The following is a 17,597-nucleotide window of genomic DNA, read 5'->3' on the forward strand; positions in this document are numbered from 1 at the left end:
TAGGAAAATGCTCCTTCTAGACACACTCAACCCCATTTGAAAGGTGAAGCAGATCATTTGGAAGATACAGACACAGAGTGGAGGTAAATGTGATGAATTATGTTGGAAGGAAGGAGGGAGGCAGGGAATGAGGAAGGGGAAGGGCAAGTAAAGCCAGTAGCTGAGCCAGATTTAGAATTGAACCTGCCTCCGTTTATTGGCAAGTTTTCCCAATGGCCCCCTCTCTGGACCTATGGAAAGGCAAGACCTATCCCTTTCCAACAGCAAAAGCGCGGCCACTTAATAGATTCAACTTCATTTCCTGTCAAGAGGCGGAGGCAGACAAGCACACATCTCTCATCCGCCTTATTAATAGGGAAACCGCTGGCTTGGCCGTATTTCTCCGGGGGCATTTTGCACGGGACCCCAACAGCGCGCCCCCTGCTGGCGGGGATGGGAGTGGTAGAGTGTGGTGCTCACCCATCGCACTGCTAGACATTTCCCATTGGAATGACCAACGCAGCTGACCTGCACTTGAGTGGATCCCTCATTTGACTGCAATAATTGCGTGCAGTGAGCATGGGGAGTCACCGACCCTGCTTCCTGTTTGAAAAAGCTAAGGCTCGGCCAGTCAAGTTCCAGGGGACCTTGGTGCTCAGGTAGAGTCAGGCCGCTTCCCAGCGTCTCGTGGCTCCTGGCTATCGGATTCCCACGCCCCGCTCCTGGTCCCCCGGGAAGGTGACAGCTGTCCAAGGCGTGACGCTGGGAGAGGAGCAGGCCCACCTGTGGCCCCGGAAAAGGACGGATAACAGGGGGAGGGAGCCAGCAGCCAGAGAGCGGACTTCTCTCCACCCCCTCCCCGGCGGGGCCGGGAGTCATGTGCCATGGCCACTGCCAGGTGGCCAGGAGCCAGGCTTGCTGGGTTGTCATGTCAGGGGAAGGAAGCGGCCAGGCGGCCAGCCAGGAGCGGCTCCCACTCCGTCTCCACCAGGCTGCGGCTCCTTTCCTGACCCCCTCTCCTCTCTCGCGGGTCCCTTCCTTACCTTGGTGGCCGGGATGGCTCAGGCTCCTGCCTCCCCCCGCAGCCCTCAGAGGCTTCCTCCCTTCACTTCCCACGCCCCCTGCGCACCACTCTCTCCCAAGGGAGGGTTTCCATAGCAGAGTCCGGGCAGGGACGCCCGACTGGGTAGAATCCTGGAAAAACAATTTAAGCCTGCGGTTCCAAAGGCTGAACTCATGACCACAACTGGGGTCTAACCAGGGATTCCAGGGGGTTAATCATTTGTCAGTCTTCAAGCACCAACTGAGTAAACAGTCAACCAACCTCTCAGGGCATATGGCCATCAGAGCCCTGCCTCCTCATGGGTGAGCCTGTGGTCAGAAAGATCGCAAAGAAGTCCACCTCACCATCCTTGCAGGGGATGCCTCCAGTGAACAGGGAGAATGCGTCTGCACCCCAGGGGGCAGCTGACTTGCCAGTCACACGCCCAGAGTGTCCAGCCTCAAGCGGCGGACAGCTGCACTAGGTGCACATCAATTTGACAGAGAGAGCCGAAAGATCCCTGCAGCTAAGTATTGACCACTCTCCAGACAGGAGAAGCTAAAATAATATGGTTTCCTCCTTGCGGTTACTGCTTTTTAACCTGGCGAGGGAAGCCCATGTTGAAAAAAGAGAAAGCCTCAAAGCCAAGGCAACAGAGAAATCAATTTACAGCCAGCACTAGTCTGAGACTCCTTCCAATCTCTATGGTCGAGAATAGCACACATATCCTTGGGGTCAGGCATTTCCTGTCGGTTGGGCTGGGGCCCCTCAGTTTGGCCAGAGGGCCTCAGCCTATCACAGCTGCCAAGCCTCCCGCACCAGCCCACTCCTCCTGTATAAAATCAGAATCACTGCAATGCAGAGACAGATCCTAAGCGCCTTCGAGTTTAGTTTAGACCATCTGCCCTCAGATGAGAAGGCACAAAAGCTAAAGGTTTCCATGCAGGCATTTACTCATCCATAGTTTGCATTCAACTAAAACAGAATGTTCTCCCTGATGTCCCGGGAATCCTTCCATTCATGATTTTTCTCTCTGCTCTGCTTGGCATTGTCCACCACCACTACCCGTACACAACCTCAGCTTCTTTTCTTACCCAGCACCTGGACAGTCCTCAGAAGAATTGTCTTTAGCTATTTACTCAGCAGCTGGCTCAAATGTTCAATGCTTGTAGTTCACGGAATCATAGACTTGGGACTCCCTTTGCTGAAACTCCTTCTACAGACAGGAAACTGAGGCTCAGAGGGGGAAAGTGGCCAGCTCAGAGACCGAAAGGCAGTTTGCTAGAAGAGTTTTGGCCAAATCTCAATTTTCTGATGGCTTTTCCAGTGATCTTTCCATCTCTTTAATATAAAACACCACTTCAAAAAGAGACAGCCAGATACAGTCGGGGCACATTCTGACTTGTCGCTTTTTTTGCACATTATTTGTCAGGGTTCTCCAGAGAAACAGAACCAACAGGATGTGTATAGAGGAAGAGAGGTAGGAGGAATTGGCTCATGGGATTACGGAGGTTGGCAAGTCGAAAATCTGCAGGGTGGGCCAGCAGACTGGACTCAGAACTGATGTGCAGTTCTGTCTGAAGACCATTTGCTGGAGAATTCCTCCTTGCTCAGGGGACTCAGTCTTTTCTTTCTACCCAGGCCTTCCACTGATTAGAAGAGGCCCACTCACATGATGGAGGTCAATCTGCTTTCCTCAAAGTCTACAGATTTAAATGTTAATCTCATCTAAAAGCTCTGTCACAGAAACACCCAGAATAATGTTTGACCATATCTGTGTCCCTACTGGTCAACCACATTGATGCTTAAAATTAACCATCACACACACTGTAATTAAAAGATACAGTCTGCAACAATCCCATCCTATGTCAAAATTTACTCATGAAACATCTTATTTTTCATAAAATCCATTACTACATACAGATGGTGGGAAGGGGCCTCAGAGCATATGCACTGTAGAAGTCAGTGGGGAATAATCAAAATTAATCTTAATTAAAGATCTACAGACACGTGTGTACAAGCATACACTCCCTCAGGAGAAAGAGATGCAATTTAATAATCTGTTTCACTGAAGGACATAAAGCAGTGGGGTATGAGAGTTGTTAATAAACAGCTTTATTCTGGGAGAGTTGAAGCTGGACTCCTCTGTTAAGGTTACCAGATGGGGTCAGGTGACTTCAGGAAGTCTTTTCCAACCCAGATGATTCTGTGATCATATTTCCACTGGAATGAACAGCCCTCAAGAGAATGTTCATCAGAGCAAATCGGGAGAGAGGAATGTTGTGATGAAAGGGTTTGAGGCACACATTCATTCACCCCAGTTTCCCACTGTAAATTCAACAGGAAAAACTGCTCTCCAGATCTCTGCCTAAAATAACTGTGAGGTGTTGTTGATGAAGAATGGCTGGCGTGTTCCAGCCCAGTTTGTTTCAGCAGTGGGTAAGTGACACTTCTGCATATAATCTGCCTAGGGGTCTTCCAACAAAGAGAACATGAGAATAAAATGTAGGGACATCACCTGATGCTTCAATTTGCCTGGCTGATTACATTTTTACTGTATAGCTAGACTGTTTTCGGCATAAAGTGAAACATTTATATACACTTCAGTACACTCTTTTCAAAATTACATACTTGTGGTACTCTTATTCCCTTACAAGTAACATTATCAGCAAAACCAAGATCACAGGAAAATATAACAGACACACGATCCAGTTTCTTCCATGATAACAAAAATGGCAAGAAAATAAAAGGAGAACCCACAAGCCAAAACACTTGAGATGTATCAACCAACCTCAATGTACAGACTTTCTGTGAATCCCAATTCAAATAAACAAACTACAAAAACAAATGATAAAACATTGTGGACTTGTAAATGCTGATTTGATATCTGATATTAAGGATTATTTTTACGTTTTAAGGGATGAGTGAGGAAATATTTACAGGTGAATGCTATGTCTGGAATTTGCTTCATTTGAAGTGAGATGCCTGGAATTCCAGGACAAAGGGGGCAGGCAGGGGTGCAGGCGAAACAAGATGGCCATATACTGGTCCCCATGGGAGCTGGGTGGTGGAATAAGTGGTTTGACTTTTGTATTTGCTAGAAAACTTGCTAACCATGTTTAAGAATAGAAAACATCACATTTTTTCCCCTGAAATTCGAAGTTGATTATATTCATTTAAATTCTGAGCAGTCCATAATAAAATGTCAGCGACTTCCACAAAAGGATCAGCCTGCTTTTTCACAAAGGATGCCAAACCAGGAGTGATTACAATGCTTAATATTAAATAGAGCTCATGGGTATGGGGGGAGAGGCAGTGGGGAAAAGAGATTAAAGAAACAAGTTTGATGCTTTAGAGTCTCTCTCTTTTTTTTTTTTTTCTTTTTGTGAGATAGAGGAAGGGCTATTACATATAAAATAGAATCAGAAAACTGTTTCTACTTTCACCTACTGTGTATTTCCAAAGAACTCTAAGGATGCTGCCACAGCCAATGGTTGTTTATTTCCATGATTAGTTCAGCAACTCTACACTCCAGAGGGAAGGGAAATAAACCTGGCTGGGGGTCCTGGTTGTGACATCTCTGTGGGAGGAATGCTTTATCCCCAGGGAAGCCAAGCTGAAGAAATGATGTGAGCGTCCAACAGATGAAGTACATCAATCATTGGTCATCTTCAGAATGATCTTCTAAGGGGATAAAAAAATGTGTGTAGATGAAAAGGAAGATAGTATACCAGTGATTTATGAAAATGTGATCTCCACGAAATGAACCCTGGCAGGAACAGTATTACTTTATTAGCCAAGACTGAGAACTCTTAAGTCAGTGTCCTTCTCAGAGAAATACCAGGAATGCTACCTAAATATACTCACACCACATTATAAAGAGAACAGCTAGAAGGGATCATGTTCCCACTTTATGCTGGAAACCAAAAGCTTGCAGATATTTTCCGTTTTAGCCAAGGGTACACGGTAAGTCTATGGTGTACGGAACGAGTCACAGGACACGGTTTTCAGCCAGGCAGGGAAGCATCTGTTTCAAGAGTGGGTCGGAGTGTCCAGGGCTCACTCACAGCTTGAACACCGTAGTTCCCAAGTCAGTTGTCAGGCTCCAGCTGTTTGGGTTCCTTCCGTCCCCTTTACCTCCCGTTACCACATTTCCTGGAGAGAGCAGCCGTCCTCACAAACTTGTAAACACAATAATGGTGTTTTTCTTAGACATGTACCCTCAGCCTGAGGGCCTTCAGAGTCCAGGAACTCCCTGGAACTTTATGTGAAAGTGTCTGTAGAAACTCTCTTCCAATGAAAAGGTCCACAGCTTTCCCTTGGACTCTGAAAGGATGCACGACTCACCCACACAAACACAAAATCCCTGCTGTAAACCACCACTACAGCAGACTCAGCATACATTCCTTATCGTTTCAGAAATCATCCAGAGTGGTTTTGGGGTGAGGAATAAGAGCAATTTTTTTTCTGTTTATATATTTAAAAAAATTTTTTTTAATTTACAATATTGTATTAGTTTCTGGTGTACCGCATAGTGATTCAGTTTTATATATATATATTTATACACACACACACACACACACATACATACTCTTTTTCATTACGGGTTACTATAAGCCACTGAATATAGTCCTTTACTATACTGTAGGACTTTGTTGTTCATCTGTTCCATACACAGTAGTCTGTATCAGCCGATGGGGGATAAGAGCAATTTCACCACTCTATGCCACGAGAACTTTTGGTGGAGAAGACAGTGACAGTACTCCCCAAATCAGGCAGCACATACAAAAACATCAGTAAGTTTTAGATGGGATGGAGCAGAACGAGGGACCCAGCAAACACAACCTCCTTGATCCAGTTTGCTGATACTGTCCAGCATCCTACTTTACAGACAGGTCAGGCAACAGAGACACAGAAAGGTGGTGTGTATTCATTAGCCATAAACACACCAGTTGAGAGCAGGTATGAGCCTAAATCACTGGCATCTCAACTTTTGTTCCAATCCCCTTTCTGTTCAACCCAACGGAGCCTACAGTAGGTGGCTAAGACATTCACACTGGAGATCTGGGCCTCCCAGCATCAGTAGTTCACCTGCTTTGCAGTCCCTCATCACTTCTGTTCTGTGGCAGGTGCACTGAGGGGGTGTGAAGTTGCTCTTCAAGCCTGCAGCACACTGCCTCTCTGGGTTGCAGCTCATGTATACAAGTTTGACCCCGGGCCTGTGGCTCAGCTGCTTATTTGGGCAATGAGTCAAAGCACATTAATCAAGCTGTAACCTACCCAGGACACAAAATGCTTTGTTAGTTAATCCTTCTCTTTTCTAAAGAAAGAGAATTAAAATCTGGCCAAAGTCACCAACTCATTCCTAACAAATCTTCAGAACGTTAGCAAAGTCACCCTGCCTGCAAATACACCACATGGAAGTACCCAGGAGAGGAAGGGGATTCTGGGAGCAACAGAGAAGTCCACAGCACAAGGAGTCAGGGTCACACGTCCAGCAGTGCACCAGCCGTCCGCATCAAACTCGACGCACGGCTACAAATGCAATTTCTCAGATTCAGCCTCTTTTCCATTACCTCCTCTTGCTCCTGCTTGATTAGCGTTGAGTTCTCCGTGTGGGAGGTGGTGCGGAAGCGGGCCAGGTGGCAGGAGCCAGCCAACTACAAGCTAAATAAAGAGGCTCCATCCGCCAATGATGAGAGGGTCTCTTAATTTTTTTGTTGAAAATTTCTTTAAAGGACCCCTCCTTCTACAGATAAGAAAAATGAGGACTAGAAAAGATAAGCGCTTTGTTTGAATTCACAAAGGTAGTGAGGTGGCTGCAGAAGTGGGGCTACCATTCAGGTTACTGGATTCCATTTAAGTCCAGTCTCCCCTGCACCAGGCTCTCCCAGCCAGCTCCGTCATATTCATGGGTTCAGGGCTCTGGCTTTACTGCTAGCCCTTTGCTGATGCTCCCTCCCTTCCTATTTTTCTTATTCTCTTCTGGACTCCTGCTAACTTTTTCCCCAACCTACTTTGATTTAAATGATTTTTTCTCTAAAAAAACATAAAGAATGTTCTTCAACTTAACTTCATAGGAGCCTCAGAAATGATCTTGGACTTAACAGGTTTTGGATTATCTACTCTTTTTCTTAGAGAAAAGACATCTTGTTGGCTAGAAAAAAGCAGTCATTTGAACTAGGATTGACTTAATGGAGCATTCTGGTAAACATATAATAACTCCATGGCCTGGGTACAGCATTTGAAAAAAAAAAAAAGTCATCATAGAAGAGAGAGGGAGAGCGTTAGAGCAAAAGGAAAGTCTTTGAAGCCTCAACCTGAACAATTTAGTACTGGTTATGTCATTTTAAATGAATTTTTAAAGACTTTTAAAAAATTCAAACCATGAACCTCTCTCATTGAAAAGAGAGACTTTTTCTTCTGCAGAGACTTTTCTTCCTTTTCATTTTTTAGATGCCTAAAGCCAACTATCAAGCAATATTACATGTCCTTCCATAGTGCCATTGTTTGGCCAACAAGTCTTACAGGCCATTGGGAAAAGGAAGGTTGGTGTCAGTGAGCCTGATAAATTCTAACACCATCCCCACACATACTGGTTTCCTGGGTGAACCATGGGCTGCCCAGGTGTGCACCGTCTCAGCAGATCACAGTAATTGCTAGCAAGTAGACTGGCTCACATGAGTATCAGCTATAATATAACTCCAGCTCTGGAGTCTCTTCTCCTTTGATCTCGCCATCAGCACTGTAGCTCATCGAGATTCACCCAGTGACTGCAGAACCCTGTCGAAATGCTCTCCTTGGAAATTCTCTCCTTCCTTAGCACTGCCCTTGTCTCCTCTCCTTCCTTCACCTCTCTATTCCTCTTCTTAGCTCCCAAGACAGATCAAACTTCCAGGTTCCTGTTTCCTCTACCTCTCCCCTCAATCATTTTGCCCTTACCCCTGGTTTTCAAAAAACACCTCCTCTGTCCGGAGATGTCACGAATATGAAACTCTGGCCCCACCCCCTGACCTGCAGTCCAGGTCCACACTGCTCACGATGCACCAAGCATTCCTACCAAGGAGGCTTAATGCCCCTTCCATCCTGAAGTGCTGCCCATGGGACACAGGACCAGAGGCAGCAGAAACAGGGGGGAAGCACATGTGAAGGCATCTACAGACCTGGTTTCAAATAGAAGTTTGCCAATTTACAACACCATATGCCCCTAGGACACGTTAGTCACCTCTTTGCATCTTAGTTTCTTCATCTATACAATGGGGGAAACAAGTTAGCTTGAAAGGCTGTAAACACTACGTGAATTTCCATTTGTAATATATCTGGCCCGAGTCATACTGAAAAACACTAGTTCTCATCCCACATTTTCATTACAAACCAGCTCCTCCTGACAGTGCCCATTTCTGCTAAATCTGCTTCTCGTCATCGGGCTCAAAACGCTGGAGTCGACTTTGACCCGTCCTCTCACCCCTTGCAATCAGATCAGCTGCCAAGTCCTTCCTTTTACTTCTTGCCTCTATTTTCCATTACCGCTATCACTGCAGTAGACACTCTGACTGTTACAGGCACCAACATATCACGTCTGGATCCATCTTAAAACATAGTTGCAACTCCATTTATCATCCTGCTCAGAAACCCTTACAGAAGTGCAACTCTAAGCCCTCAACAGTGTAGCCCAGGCCCTCTCCGCTCTCCCTGACTCCTGCGCTAACCCCAGCCCAAACGGTTGTGCTAACCCCCCAGAAGGCACCCTATGTTTCTCTTCTCCTGCCTGCTGTTCCTTCTCAAGAAACAGTTTGATGGCGTCTCTCCTCTCCTGGAGAGAAGCAATACGCCTAGTGGATAAAAGCTCAAATTCTGGAGCCAGAGCACCTGTGTGAATCCAGTCTCCAGCCCTGTAAGTCACTCAACCTCTTTGAGCCTGGGTTTTTCAGCTGTAAAATTGGAGGAACAACGTATCTAGCTTTAGGATTAGTGTGAAGTGCTTGGAAAGAATGATTATTTCACATTGTATGATTCTTTAAGGTACTTTTCCTTATCTCATTCTGCCCAATGTTAGTTTTTAAAATATAATCATAGTTATAATCATTAGTATCTTATTGTTTGCTCTCTCTCCCCCTCCCTGTCACCTCCCAAATGTAAGCTCCAGGAACATGTTTTATGCACGTTCGTGATTCCGCACATAAGGAGCTCTCAAATGTTTCTTGAGATGGGTAAAGTCAGGGCTGACTATTTCATTCCCTCTGTCTCAAAATGAAGAATTAACAAGACCAGGAAATCTCGTGATCTGGCCGAGATCACATCAGGTAAGGCAGAGCCATGGAAACAACCCGGCTCTCCTAACTGGATCCAATAACCTGTCAGCACCAGGAGCCAAGCATGCTTAATTATCCAGCTAAATAGGTAGACATGATAGAAAGTGGTGATTAGCTTCCCAAGTCAGACAGAATGTTCTCGAAAAAAAAAAATCCCTCGTCCCACAGCCAAAATGTCAGCACCCCTCATTTGCATCAAATAGTCCTGGGTGTGTCCTCCCTCCTTTTTTAACACTCAACTCAGCTGTGGGAAGAACAGAGGCGGCCCAGGGCTGTGTCTGGATTCCTGGTGGGAAATGTTATTGGACTCTCCTGGTCTGACAAGACAACTGCTTCTCTCCCATCCCTAGAGGAAAGACAGGACTAAAACTAACAGAAATTAAACGTGGGGGAGGGGGAGGGAAAAGCTCAGTGGTAGAGCGTGTGCTTAGCATGCACAAGGGCCTGGGTTCAATCCTCAGTATCTCCAGTTAAAAATAATTAAAAAATAAATAAATAAATAAACATAATTACCTCCCCTTCAAAAAAAGATTTAGAAAAGAGAAATTAAATGTGAATGAAAAAAGACCAACATTCAACTTTCACAAAGTTGTTAGGAGACTAAATAAGTCGCTCGGGAGGAGAGGCAGTAGGGAACACAAACAAACACAGGAGAAATTTGTATTTATCATTAGAGTATCTACTCAGACCGAAGTTTATTCTCTGGCAGTTTTCAAGGGCTTTGTGTTCTGTTTTATTTTCTTACTATGACAGGAAGGGCATGATTTCTCGTCTCGCAATCATCAGCCTACAAAACCCTTTTTCCTCAGGGTCCATAATGAAGCTATGAGACAAATGTAGGCTTTTAAAGACTTTTTTAAAAAGGGCACATGCCATATGGGAAGTAGGTGACAAGAAATAGTTACCAAACCACTAATCCAATCAGTAAGCCCAAGTACCAAATAGGAAGAGGTGAAACAGAAATAAAAGAATTCCTATAGCACCTGCCCCCAGGCTAGTTCGGGCTGTGACCACAGTCTGGTTAAAATTTAATTGACATTTACCTCATATATATTTTTAAAAGTAGGGGAGTGTTTCTTCAAGTTTATTTCACATTTTGATTTCTCATTTCTGGTGTAAACTTGTTTTATATTAAAATAGATCTGGCCAAACTCCCCAAAAAGAAAAGATAGGAAAAGTTCATATATATAAAAATACATCAAGAGAATGAGAAGACAGGCCACAGACTGGCAGAAAATATTTGCAAATATGTATCTGACAAAGGACCATTAACCAAAATATACAAAGAACTCTTACATCTCAACAATAAGAAAACGAACAACCTGACTTTAAAATGAGCAAAAGATCTAAATAGAGATCTCACCAAAGATATACACATGACAAGCATATGAAAAGATGCCCAACATCATGTCATTAGGGAACCGCAAATTAAAACAGTGAGCTACCACTACACACCTATTAGAATGGTAAACAGCCCAAACACTGAAAACACCAAATGCTGGTGCGGACACGGAGGAACAGGAACTCTCGTTCACTGCTGATCAGAATGCAAAATGGTACAATCACTGTGAAAGACAGTTCAGCAGTTTCTTACAAAACTAAGTACACTCATTCCATAAAACTCAGCAATTGTAGGCCTGACTATTTATGCAAATGAGTTGAAAGTTATGTCCATTACACAAAACCATGTACGTGGAAGTTTAAAGGAGACTTATTCACAATTGCTAAAACTTAGAAGCAACCAAGATGTCCTTCAGTAGGTGAACAGATAAACTGCGGTACATTCAAACAATGGAATATTATTCAGAGCTAAAAAGAAATGAGCGATCAAGCCATGAAAAGACCTGGGGGAAATTTGGATGCATATTACTAAGTCAGAAAAGCCAATCTGAAAAGGCTTCATATTGTATGATTCCAACTATATAACATTTGAGAAAAGGCAAAAGTATGGAGACAGTAAAAGATTAATGGTTGCTGGGGGTTAGAAGGGAGTGAGGGATCACTAGGTGAAGCACAGAGGATTTTTAGGGCAGTGAAACTACACTGTGTGATGCTACAATGGTGGATAAGAGTCATTATACATGTGTGCAAACTCACAGAATGTATAACAAGAGTGAACGCTAACCTACGGACTTTGTAATAATGATGTGTCAATATAGATTTGTCGATTTTAACAAACATACTACTCCAGTGCAGTATGCTGATAGCAGGGGAGGCTGTGCGTGTGTGGGGGGGTAGCAAATGGGAACTCTATTTCTGCTCAGTACTGCTATGAACCTAAAACTTCTCTGAAAAATAAAGTTTATTTTTTAAAAACCCACATATGTCAATTAAAAAATCCTTTCCTTTATATCACATATAAGCATACAACCTTTGCCACACCTCATTACAAAAAATTGGCAGTGCCATCATATTAGGAAAGAATCAAAATGAAATGTTTTACAATTCATTCAACAAATTTCTTTGAACCCTTATCATGTACCACCCTTGGTAAGTTACAAGAGAAGTTCTGCCTTGTGGAGATTACATTCTAATGAAATAATTTTTAAACCCCATTGCTTTCAAAACCATACCCACTGCTACCAGAAACCATTGTCAATACCTGCTTGAGGAATGTTTTTTTGAAGTGATGCTTTGAAATTCACCAAGAGTCCTAGGTGTGGGGAAGAAAAGGTCAACAACTGGAAAGGTGTTCTTCTCAGAGTGCCCTGCCTAAGTGTTTTCAAGCATCAAAGATGAGCTAACCACTTGAATATGCAGGGCACTGAGACACTGAGACCAAAGCGATGCGTTTCTTATTGATAAAGCCCAGAAAGCATGGTTCCTGTTTTGTAACTTTTGGTAAGATCTTGACAAAGCTCTCCAAAGAAAATACAGCTAAAATGCCCCTCTGAATGAAAGTAGGCCCTTTTCTCTTAACTACACACATTTAACCAAATTAGAGCCTCGTGCACATGACTCAGACGTGACCCTCTGCGGGGAGGGGAAACTGGAGAATTGCACACTGCACACTGGGCTGGAACAGTGTTGCTAGTCTCTGGGTGCACAATGCTGAACAAGGATAGGGACTCCAAAAACTGTCCTGCTTTCATTTAAAATGACTAATGTGATTATAGTCACCCACGAACACCGCCTTTATACTGAGGCTTCCAAAGCACTGGGGGGCCTTGAGATCAGGGAAAGAGTTGCCTTAGCCTCAGGAAATGGGTTCAGTCTCGTGGCAGATAGAAGCTTTTTCCACCCAAAGAGGAAAAGCTGCTGATCTTTTTACCATCCCCATCAATACACGATGCAATAAAACCCAATTCCATACCCTACACAAATCATGCTACTCTACTCAGAGGTAAAAACAGAAGGAAATGTCTTCCTTCCTCATCCCTGCCTTTGTTTTCTTTTTTTTTTTAAATCTGCAGAGGTAGGGAAACCCCTCTAATTTTCTCAGATGTGCAGAAAGAGGTCTCTCCTAGAGGACATGGTAGAAGGTGGTCATAACAGCAGGAGAAAGTACTGAAGCAATGGCCCCACCCATGCTACCCAACATCAAGAAAACACCACAATCATTTAGCGCTGATTTTGTTAATCATAAAACTCAGCAATACACAGACCTGCTCTCATATATTTCAAGAGGGTACTTCCTCCCCTCCTTTTTTTTGGCAGTCACATGAAAATTAACTAAGAAAATGACCCTTTGATCCCTCACCAACATGCAAATAATGTTTCACGCCTACACTTTTGCATTTTGAGTCATTACCAATTCATCATCGACTCAGTTCCTGAAAGCCCACAATATGCCGGGCTGTGTTCTGGACATGAAGTCCCTGCCATGTGCAGAGAATATGCCAATATTCCAGCACACTCTGGGGGCTCATTCAAGTTTACTTTCAAAAGAAGACATCGAGCTTCAGGTATTTCAGACCATGCAAAAGATTAGAAGAGAGGCTGAGTAGGGCCTGGAGTGGTCGAGAAAGGGTACCCAGAAGGGGTGAGACTTGACCTGGAGGGAGGAAGAGAAAGACATTAGATGGGCTGGGAGAAAAGAGAAAAGAATTCCTGTAAACAGTTCCATGCCCAAAGGTTTTCCCAGGGATTCTGAACCTGGTCTTTCCAAATGATGGTCATGGGGTTTTAAGGACATAAAAGTAATGCTTTTATGAAAAACCATTGCCTCTCAAAATAAGATTTATTAGAATGCATTTAGAAGCCCAGCAATACTAGTAGGAAATCTGGAAAGTGAAGGATCTCAGAGGAGGAAGGAATAGAGATTCAGCAGTTTTCTTCCAGAGAAAGCAAAAGCACACCCATTCTGAACAGGCTTGGGAGTCAACAGAGCTAAATTCCAGTCTATCTCCAGAATCTGGGACTCCAAGCAAGTTTCTTGCTTCTCTCTGAGCCCCAGTTTCCTCATTTGTAGAAGAGAGAGAATAATATATAAATCATCAGATAGAAGCAATACATAGAAATTCTCTAGTTCAATAGTTGATACACAGATGTTCCATAAACAGTAACTGTTGTCATCACCTGACAAAGAAGCATAAAAAATTGTCCAGTTAGAGATAAATGAGGTACTACAAAATTGCAGTGTCTTTGGGAAACGTTTGAAAATCTGATCTGTCTTCCAATTCTATATGCTACATTTTAATCCTCGTAGATTGTGTGAGCTATAAACATCAAGGCAACATGGTAAAAGTCAGTGGTTTACTTGAAAATAGCAGGATGACCTTTGTAGTCTAACAAGCCCATAGAAACTTCACAATTGAGAAGAAACCATCAGTTTCTTTAGTCTAGGAACATGACAAAGGTCATTACTTATCCACTTGGGATTAATCCATTCCATACTGTCTATAGAGTTTGAAAATTTAGGCTGACAAAGAACCTATTCAACAAACTTTTAATGAGTGTCTTATACTAGACATAGTGATAGATCTTTTTAGGGTCTCCTAATCCATGAGCAAAAGGAAAAACTCTATAGATGCTTTAGAGACATAGTTGCAATGATCTGTCTATGATAAAGGCTTCATCTCCTTTTTTATAGAAAAGGAAAGAGATAAATTAAGACAGATGCATTCTTTAAATTCTTTCACTCATTCCTTCATTTATTCATGTTTTTTCAAAGCACATCCTTTGTGCACCTGCTAGGTATAAAGGACAGAATGGAGAGAGCCATTGTCCTCCAGGGGTTTACATTTTGAAGGGGAAAAAGAGAACATCTAACTATCACAAGGCAGACCCGAGATGCGTGTCATCCAAAGGACACAAAGTACAATGGGGATGGGATTAATCCTGACTAGGAGGTTCAGGAAGACTTCTACAAGACTTCTGCATCCACTGGACTGGCATTTGGAGAAAATAATCAGGAGAGGTCAAGGATGCCCAACAAACATGGCGTTCAACTTGATGGAGATACACAGATGGAAGAATGTCTGTTCCATCTTGGAAAAGGGAGCTGTTTGCTGCAAGAATGGGTAGGTAATATGAAGTGGCCCAGGTCCCAAGGCCGGTTGAGGTAGGTAAGCACTGAATTGGAAAGAGTTTTGAATGCCAAACTTCGGAGTTACCTCTCTTGATTACACAAACACTACATAGTATGTGTAGTACTAAGAAACTTATTAGGAGAGGGGGGAAAGGAAGGAAAAGAAAAAAGAAGTAGGATCTTAGATGAAAGGAAAAGCCCAAAAGGTATTAACATAGATTCAGGTTCCAGACCTCTTAATGAGCTTTTTGGCAGCTTTTTTTTTTTTTCACTCTACATGAGCAGACAAGGTCTTTCTTGCTTTAATTTACCATCTTTAACCGGCTTTTACCCTTTCTCCTTGCCTTAACTGAAAGTTAGAAATTAGGCAAGCATGTAGATCCAGAGGAAATCCAAAGAGCTTTTGGAAGGAGGGAGAGGAAATGTGATGCAACTCCATCAGCCTTAGTCATACAACCTACAGCGAGGCACCCTTCCCAGTCCAACTCAGATGCATTAGTCTGTTCTTCTCAGTCTGACTTGTTTCCATTCAGTGCCTTAATCCTGGTAGATTTTGAAAGGCATCTATGTTTTCCTGTCTGTAAAGTTCCCATTTTATGACCTTGGTTCCACCATGGCACCATCTTACTCTCTTTGGAGCCCAGTTAAACTTCTAACATCAAATTTCCCCCAACAACAACCTCCACCTGCACACAGCCTGTATATTCCAACTAGAAATCATCTCCTGAACTCACAGAGCCTTTTCCCTTTGTTTCTCCATCCTCATGCCCTCACCTCAACAACTGGGTTTTCCCGGCTCCATTCCACTCTCACTTCAGATGCTTCATCTTTCCTAGAGAAGCCAGTGAAAAATGTTTTGTTCCCCTTCCTATAAGCTATTCATATAGGATGCAGGGCTATGTGCCTACCACATCATCACGAGCCGTGGGTACTGTCACCTCAACACCAAAGAGGCATCTATAAACGTTCATTTGGCTCCTAAAATGCATTCCACTTTAACTAATATCCCTATGTTGGCTTGTTAAGAGAAGGTATACACTTGAATAGAGCAGTAAAATAAACAAGGGAGGAAAGCAAGGAGAAACAGAGGCCCCTTGGGTGAGTGAGTTCAGTTACAGCAGTAACGCTTGGGCCATTAAAGTTGCCCACTCCTCCATCACAGCTCCTCAAAGACTATTAACTTAATAGCCATATCCAACCGTCTTTACCACACCCTTAGTCCCATGGGAGGAGGATAACACCAAAGGAGATGCAGAGTATTCATGTCACCCTCAGGGTAAAGGACAAATACTTCAGCTATCAGGGCAGGGATACATCACCAGATTGAACTCAGCCTAGCGCTCAGGTAGCCATGGGCGGTTGATTCATTCTAGGGTGGGGGTCGGGGTTGGGGGGGGCGGTTAGGAAAAAGGAAAATCGTGGAAAGTCCCAGAGGAAGGGGTAATCCGATTCTCGAAGCCTGGCCATAACGTACACTGGCCATAAGGTACACTCAGAGCGCCCGTGTTGCCGCTGGCGTCCCCCACCCCCACCTCTTAACGCTCCCTCTCCTCCCAACACACGCTTCACCCCATGCCTCCAGTCACGGTATTTTGCCTCGGCATTCTCTCTGGTTGAAGGTATCAACTTTGCCCCCGACCCAGCCACCGGCAGACGTGGATATTTGGGGTTGGGAAGCCTGCCAGAGCTATACGGCAACCCCTCCAGGACGGCGAGCTGCTGCCCATCTCTCCGCCCACCCACCCTTATTGTGCCATTTGCCCAGTCTGATGGCAGCCCAAGCCGCTGCTCTGAGTCAGGCTAGAATGGAGTGGAGAGGAAACGGGAGAAGACATTTCACAAGGACCAAGATGACCCGCTGCCCCTCCTCGGAGTCTCCTACCCTGGTCCCCTACAGCCCCAAGTAGGGATGGGGGCGCAGAGAGACAAGGCGAGGGGAACGCAGTTGGTCCCCGTCCGCAGCTGCACACAAAGCCCTTCACCTTCTCCTTGCCTCCCAAGCTCCTCCTTAGGCTTCCTTTTACCGAGGGTCTCGGATGCCCCCTTCGGTGGTCGGCGGGACGGTCCGACTGCCTCTCGCCGCGCTGCCTCCTCCCTCGCGTCTCAGCCTAATCCTCCCCACCCCTCGCCTCAGACCCCGGAGGGAGCTCAGCCCGGGCTTGGGGGCCGCAAGAGCACCCCTGTGCGCCCGGAGCCCCTGCACCCCGGGGGAGCGGACAACGGTCCAGTCTACCAGGCACAAATTCGCCCAGAGGTTCCGCCACCCGCTCACAGGCGCACACCCCATCCCCGCAGCGGTCGGGTCGGGTCCCAATGAGCCCCATCCCCAGGCGGCGGGGGAGCCCAGGCGCAGGCACGCTCCTACCTGCGCGGCGGCGGGCGCGGCCAGGAGCGAGGGCACCGCACGCGCCGGCCCGAGCCCCGCGCCGCGGCGCGTCTGCCCTTGTGCTGCGGCGACGGCAGCTGCAGCGGCCGCTGGCTGGCTGGCTGGCTGGCAGACTGGCTGGCTGCCCGGCTGACTCCTCACTGGGGCTTCCTGTAGGGCTGGACAAAGGACATTTCCTGGGAGGAGCAGGGGAATGTTCCCAGCATGCCTCGATTTGTAGTTCCCGGGGACTTCCTGCCACCGCAGCAGCGGGCGCCCGGGAGGCAGCTCCGGCCAGCCGAGGACCCCGGGCCCACTTGGGGCTCTCTTCCCCAAGCGCTCCGGGGAAGGGAGCGGCGGGTGAACGGTGGCCTGGGCCCCGCCCCGCGGCGCGCGCCGAGCCCGCAGTCCCGGAGGGCGCTGGTCCCC

At 45.5% G+C, this 17,597-nt stretch overlaps 1 protein-coding gene across 2 annotated transcripts in view; it reads right to left on the reverse strand.

The window, feature by feature from the left end:
- ZNF697 (zinc finger protein 697) overlaps positions 1-17,336 on the reverse strand; it is a 28,289-nt gene extending 10,953 nt beyond the window's left edge. The window contains exon 1 of one of the 2 annotated variants that reach the window (XM_074370284.1): positions 17,169-17,336. The gene's annotated coding sequence lies outside the window, so the exon portion shown is untranslated. Of the gene's footprint in view, positions 1-1,022; positions 10,015-17,168 lie in introns of those variants that run through there. The other variant, XM_074370285.1, reaches the window with a different exon arrangement.
- Positions 17,337-17,597: the final 261 nt, after the last annotated feature.

This window comes from Camelus bactrianus, chromosome 9 (genome assembly GCF_048773025.1).
Source record: "Camelus bactrianus isolate YW-2024 breed Bactrian camel chromosome 9, ASM4877302v1, whole genome shotgun sequence".
Lineage (NCBI taxonomy): Eukaryota > Metazoa > Chordata > Mammalia > Artiodactyla > Camelidae > Camelus > Camelus bactrianus.